This window comes from Spinacia oleracea, chromosome 1 (assembly GCF_020520425.1).
Source record: "Spinacia oleracea cultivar Varoflay chromosome 1, BTI_SOV_V1, whole genome shotgun sequence".
Taxonomy (NCBI): domain Eukaryota; kingdom Viridiplantae; phylum Streptophyta; class Magnoliopsida; order Caryophyllales; family Amaranthaceae; genus Spinacia; species Spinacia oleracea.
Genome location: NC_079487.1, coordinates 90,878,171 through 90,885,039, shown reverse-complemented (window position 1 = coordinate 90,885,039; position 6,869 = coordinate 90,878,171). Strand labels below are relative to the sequence as shown.

The 6,869-nt window shown below is 36.5% G+C and overlaps 1 long non-coding RNA gene across 5 annotated transcripts; it reads left to right on the top strand.

Moving 5' to 3' along the window:
- The first annotated feature begins 840 nt into the window (after positions 1 to 840).
- Positions 841 to 6,493, top strand: LOC110779594 (uncharacterized). 5 transcript variants are annotated; one of them, XR_008926036.1, is made up of 10 exons: positions 842 to 1,226; positions 2,436 to 2,597; positions 3,059 to 3,140; positions 3,260 to 3,650; positions 3,781 to 3,876; positions 4,007 to 4,188; positions 4,337 to 4,398; positions 4,481 to 4,529; positions 5,567 to 5,831; positions 6,083 to 6,489. It is a non-coding gene; the product is annotated as an uncharacterized lncRNA (long non-coding RNA). The 5 variants fall into 5 exon arrangements; XR_008926038.1 differs by having other exon boundaries at positions 841 to 1,226; positions 3,260 to 3,876; positions 6,068 to 6,493; XR_008926039.1 differs by having other exon boundaries at positions 841 to 1,226; positions 3,260 to 3,876; positions 6,087 to 6,492.
- The last annotated feature ends 376 nt before the right edge of the window (positions 6,494 to 6,869 follow it).

Sequence of the window (6,869 nt, the reverse complement as noted above, 5' to 3'; positions counted from 1 at the left end):
ACCTTCCTGCAAGTTTCCCTTTGTTCATCCTCTTGGCAATAAGGGTGACCATGGCTCCCATGTGGATTTCTCCCTTCACGGTCCCATCCCTAGTTCCCAAGCATCGGTTGATGAAGGATGCTACACAATCGTAGCGGAAATGTGGCCTTGGTTTGTCGGCCAACCATAGACTAGCAACCTCATCCTTAATCATGGCTCCTAAACTTGCCTTGAAAAACATGGAATAGGCAAGCATTCGAGAGAAATATCGGAGGGCTAGGTGAATGATTTCCGATGCCTTGGATTGGTTTGTTTGGAAGTGGGCATGCTCGGTTATTTGGCTCCACCAATCGCTCTCATTATAGGAAAACCCATTGGCTACTAGAGTGGTGGCTAAGTTGGTGTGGGATTCACCATCTTGGGGGAAACAAAATAGTGCACCCAAGTCGGTGGAGCTCAACTCATGTGATTCATTGAAAAGCCGGAAATGGACTTGCAACCCATCATCCGTTGAAGTTGTCTCTATAGAGGATAGGAATTCTAAAGTGAGCCTAGGATAGGTCTCGCAATTTAGCTTTATGAACTCCTTCAATCCAAAGTTATCAACCAATAGCATCACTTCTTCCTTAAGCCCAAGTGAAACTCACTAGTAGAGAAATTGTCATTTGCAACCCATCAATTGCAACTCATGCAAGTTGTAGTCGTTGCAAATTGACTTTGGTCAACGCGGGTCAAGAGTTAAATGAGCTACTCGCAGCATTTTTAATTCATAACGCGTTGCAATTAATTTTTTTTTTTTTTTACAAGAAATCGCAGCGCGTACAGGTGTCACAAGATGCGATTAGTTGATTAATTGCAACTTCGCCCCTTCACTACAAGCTGCAATACAAGCCTTCACAGCCTTTCCCTTCCTCCATCGTTGAAACAAAGGTTGCTCATCACCTCTAAATTATCCATGTAGATCTACAATTCAAAAAAAAAAATCGCAGCCCTAATAATCAATTCCGCTACGCAAATTTCAAATCGCAGCCCTTATCATCTTTGATCTGTTCCATGGCAAAAACCCTAACCAGCATTTTTTCCTCTTTCTTTGTAAATCTGATTGTGAATCTCTCTTTCAAAAATTCCTCCAAAGATCTCTTAATATTTTCAATCGTGGTCTACATAGAGATGAAAAGAGGGCGGAAGAGAGAGAAGGAGTACAACCTTCTGCGGCTCGATGTTCAACCTTCGTTATTGTATTTACGGTATGTATTCGATTCTAAATCTCTATTTTTTCTTGGAATTTGTTTGATTGTTGATGTTTTGGTGATTTGATTGTTTTCTGGGTTGATTTATTGTTCTCCATTTGATTGATGAAATTTTGGGTGGTTTTGTTGACTGAGAGACTGATTTGGGTCATTTTAGGGTTAATTTTGTTGTTTTTTGATGTTATTCATGTCAATTTTGTTGAATTTTGTGGCCGAATTGTTTCGGGCTTGTGGAATTCACTCGATTTTATTTGTTTTATATTTGTGTAATTCACTCAATTTTATTTGGTTGATTTTTGTGTAAGTCACTCGATGTTTTAGGGTTGATTTATTTTCTCCGTTTGATTTGTGAATTATTTTATTGTTCTTCGTTTGATTTGTTAATTTGAAGTAAGTTTGGATGGCTTTGTTGATTGTGACACTAATTCGGGTGTTTTTAGGGTTTGATTTGTTGTTTTATTTTGTTTAGGTAGATTTTGTTAAACTTGTGGCCAAATTGGTTCAGGGTTTTGAAACATGATGCTTGTGCTCCGATCCTTCATTGAAGAGATTGAGGAGGAACCCTAAAATTTGGGGGAATACTTACATGTTCCCTTAGTATGGTGTTGAATCTGGATTGGGATTCATTCTCCCTCCTTCTCACTAGTGTCTTTGACCACAAGCTCAGGAATCTAGAACGAAAAGAGGTTCTTTTAAGAGGAAAGGAAGGGGGGGAGGTGAGATTAGGAATTCGCTTAATTTATCCAATTTTCTTGTATATTTAGGCAAAATATGGCTGATAGCTGATCCTTTTTAGCAAATAGCAGATAGATAGCATATTGTAGTAGCAAAGACCAGCGCAGGTTAGTATATTCTGTAGAACGGATGGGTATAGCAGTTTGCTAGCTTTTTGGATATAAAATTATATACAAGGGCATAAATACATTCTGGTTATAGTATAAGTGAAATAATTAATGTTAAAAAATTTGATTTAAATCTATTGAACTACAGGTACTCAAAAAAAAACATATTGGACTGGACTAAGCAAAAATACTTACATGTTCCTTGAGTATTGCTCTAGTAATTGGATTTCTGTTTATTGCTTGAGATTGTTAAAGAAACAAGTCTGAATTAAACTTGACAATTCCTTGAACATTGTAGTTGCATATCATGAATTCTATTGTCATATCATCGTTATGGTAATTAAAAATTGTTAATTTTTGCAAGGAAAAACAACGAGTAGAGTTGAAGAGCAGAGAACGTCAACTGGTCCATAACAGATTAACAGCAATGACTTACATTGTTGTTGTCATCTATAGATGACTTTCACAACTCATTCCACATCCTATTCTTAGCGTACTTGTCCTTTTCTTTGGAAGATGAGAGAAGGTGAGTTAGAAATGCCATTGCATCCGTGTATGAGATCAAATTGAATCTGTTAGTTTATATATATAGTTAGCTACATTGTTTGAGGTTTACAACAAACAAACTCCTTTTTCCCTCTTTTCCCTTTGGAAGAAAAACAGAGTTATTACTTTGCAACTTTCTTTTTAAAGTGGGTTTGTTTGACATAGTGTTGTTCATGTGAAATCGTTCTAGTAAATGCTCCAGAATATGTTTCTTGCATGTTGAATTTGCATTACTAGATTTTCAGCCCATTAATTGGTAGCTTGTAGCTATGTCTGCTAATCTTCTCTTTGATGTCTTTTTGGCAAAAAGGATCTGTTGGTTTAGTTTGTGTTGCTGTTGTTCCTAGGGACTAGTTAGAAATAAGTGTCCTTCTAATTTGTGCGGTCTAGCTGTTTGTTGGACGAAATAGTAACAATCTCCTTGTCCTTTCTACGTTGCAGTTTGGCTTTATGTTCATTGCTTTGATTTGGAAATTCGACTTCTCACCATTTGTGGTTCAAATCATAGCGATTCTTAACGATGGTAAGAACAACAACATAACTATTACACACCATCAAATCAATTCAGCAAAATGTGAATGATTCATTAGTATTATATAAGTAGAATCTCATTGATTTCTCGTTTTTGGTATATTTGTCTAGGAACAATTACGACAATTTCAAAGGACAGAGTAGTGCCATCCCCACTAAACTACCAGATAGCTGGAAGTTGAAAGAGATATTCGCCACTGGTGTTGTTTTGGGAGGCTACCAAGCACTAATGACAGTATTATTCTTCTGGCTCATGTCAGACACTACCTTCTTCGTGGTAAAAAACATCAATCACCCTTCAATTTACTTTAAGTAAGAAACATTTTCATGTAAGTCCACTGACTCACGGACAGATGATGTCAGCCTTGTACCTGCAAGTGAGTGTTATTAGCCAGGCCCTTATTTTTGTCACAAGGTCTCGAAGCTGGTCCTTTATCGAACGCCCCGGGTTGCTGTTGGTCTTATTAACCTTTTGAAAACCAGTCCAAATCTTTTGTACCCCGTATTAATCTATTTTTTCACAATTCCTTCATTAATCAAATATTTTATGAAAAAAAATGTTTCAATGGTCAATTTATAATATTCGTGCGTGCACGAGACATAATGTAGTTATATGCTAATAATCTGTACAGGTAGCAACTTTGATAGATGTGTATGCGAGTTTCAAGTTTGCAAGGATCGAAGCAATGGGATGGGGACGAGCAGGTGTTGTTTGGCTTTTCAGCCTGGTAACTTATATTCCCCTTGATTATATTGTTGCTGAAGTAGAGAAACAGTTCTAGTCAGTCTCTTCTGCAGTTCTGCTGGTTTTGTTTTGCAACTGATTTAACTGGTTTGTTCTTTGTCTTCCTTAATTAGCCTGCTTTTACCACAAAGAAGGACTACGGAACAGAAGAGAGAGAAGCGCAGTGGGCGACTACTCAACGAACCATGCATGGTCTCCAACCTGCGGAAACCACCACTTTATTCAATGAGAAGAACAGTTATAGGGAACTCTCTGAAATTGCTGAGCAAGCCAAAAGGAGGGCTGAAGTTGCAAGGTAAGACATATACGAAGTATCTAGTTATTCTATGTCATCATCAAATTTCTTTATTTCCTTTTCCAGAGGTCAGATTTTCGGTTTATTGTAGACGAATTTGTGTTGATCTGTTAATCATTGATATGGTTTTTTTATTGTTCAATTGCAGCAATTGAATTTACTTCACTATGATATTGTGACTTTATGTTCGTGTCTGACAAATTAAACCAGGTAGATCTACTCTGCCTAATTTTTCTTTTTCTTTCTTTTCTATTCACTGATATCAATTCCAATTTTATTATTTATGTTTTAGGGTTAATGAAAATTGTAGAATTGTGCATTTGGAGCATGATTTCTATAAGGTAAGAAATGATTTGTTCTGTTCAGTTCAATACTTTATTCATCAATTTTGACCGCATTATTTATGGAGTATTATTTAGCCGTTTAAGTTAGAGCGATAAATTGTATGGAGTACAAATTTGTAATATATTACAATAATATATGGAGTAGTTAGTAAATTAATGTGATGAAATTGACGGTAATGTTAGTCAATATTTTTTTTGGTATGGGCACTGAAATCATTCGTTTTGTTGTTTGTGATTTTCCTTTTTTTCTCTCATTTTAGTCTCTGATCATTCCATTAGAATTAGTTTTCTTTTTGTTAACAAGAACTGGGTTTGCACTTGGATGACAACATCTTTCATGAAGTAAAAACGTTGTTTAATTTGATGTTGGTATTATTGGTTTGGACTTTGGAGAGATATGAAAAAAACTATGGTTGAGAATCTTGGGATAAACAGGTCAATAGACAAACATTGTTTTGCTGCTTATGCTTATTTATCCTTAACAGTCCCTTAAATATAGCTAAAATTGTTCAGCTGTATTATCTGCTTATTTGATACTGGATTAACATGTTGTTTACTTCTGGATTTGAAAGAGACAAGACCAGTTACATAATAGGTAGAAATCAAAGTTTGTAGGCAAGAGGAAAATCCAATTTGACTTTTTATTGTTCGCTCAATCCTGCAATTATTCGGAGTCAAATATTTTTCCTTTACTTTTTTTGATTTGTGTTAGAAGAGTACTAGTTCACAGTGCTGGGATAGAGTATTATATGCGTCTTTCATGTAGAATTCTAGCCAACATGTTAGTCCATGTCTGCAAAACTGTCTATCTTTTGTGCTTCAATGTTCAAACCTGTTTAATTGTTTACTCTAGAAACTACTCTGCATGATTCAATTGATGCTCTGGTAATTGGATTTCTGCATATTGCTTGAGATTGTTAAAGAAACAAGTCTTAATTAAACTTGACAATTCCTTGAACATTGTAGTTGCATATCATGAATTCTATTGTCATATTATCGTTATGGTAATTAATTAAATTGCTAATTTTTGCAAGGAAAAACAACGAGTTGAGTTGGATATTTGATAGGTTAAGGTTCAAACAACTCCCTGCGACATCAACAACATATTCGTTAAAAGAAAAGTCACTAAGTGAAGCCAAAGAAGAACAGAGAACATCTGCATTGAATGTTGCTGGGCCACTCCCGCGACTGCTGAGGCTGCCGTGGAAGCAGCCCTGATATCTTCGTTATGAAATTACGGAGAGCTATTCAAAACTTGGCTGTCATTAAGATATTTGATCTGCTTTCAAGGCATATCTTGTAAGTCCTCTATGGCACTATCTCTTCAACTTATTAAAGTCACTTATAAACGTTAAAAATCAGTTTTAATCGATAAAAATCAATTTCGATCAAGAATAGCTTAATAAGGCAACTGCTTCTTAATAATAAGACAGATGCTTAGTTATGGAAAATTCTGCTTTCTCATTTGATTTTTTTCTGTCTGCAATAACTTTGCTTCCAAATTTTTTCGATTTGATGATGATGTTCATGGATAGTATTTTATATCATAGGAAGGTTAGAGGCTGGTTGATGTTGTTGGTGCTGCATCTGCTTGTTCCTGCAATTTTTGGCTGCTGTTGAGGCCGTTTTGGTGCTGGTTGCAGTCTACTCAGCTTCTGCAGGTGCTGCTGCCAGGAGAGTTGGGTGTGGGTTGTACCCCTGATCTGCAGTCTGTTCCGCAGGGAGTGGGCTGGGGTAGCAGTCAGGTATGCGGGAATGCGTTGTTCTGCTGTTGTTGTGTACTGTCAGGCTGATGTATTGCTTTTCACTTTTTTTTTTGTAGTGTTTGGTTGTTAAGGAGTGGTATGTACTCCTTTAACCTTTTATGGTGTTTCTTGTTTGGATTCTTGGTTCCTACCTTTTGGTAATAAATTTTGCTAATTTACCAAAAAATAAACAATGCATTATTATTTTAGTGATTTTTTTTTGTAAAATAAATGTACTATTTGCAGCACGCACTGTCAAGTGAATGCTGCGAATAGTTTTAGAAATGTGGCTTTGTATTCTCTTTTTGCAGCGCCTACGTATGGAAAAAGGCTGTAAAAAATTGACTTTTTACAGCGCGTGTGAAACCCCGTGCGCTGCTAATAATGGCTTTTTGCAGCGTTTGTGTTCGCTGCGAATAAAAGTCCACTATTTGCAGCCATCACAATTGCAGCGCTCAAAAACGCTGCAAAAAGCCCCTTTTATGCGCGCTGCAAATGACTTTTTTTCTACTAGTGACTAGAGTAGGCTCATGATAGAATTTTGTGGGTCGAATTTTTCTAGAGGAGAGCCGCTCATAGTTGTCCCAATTCT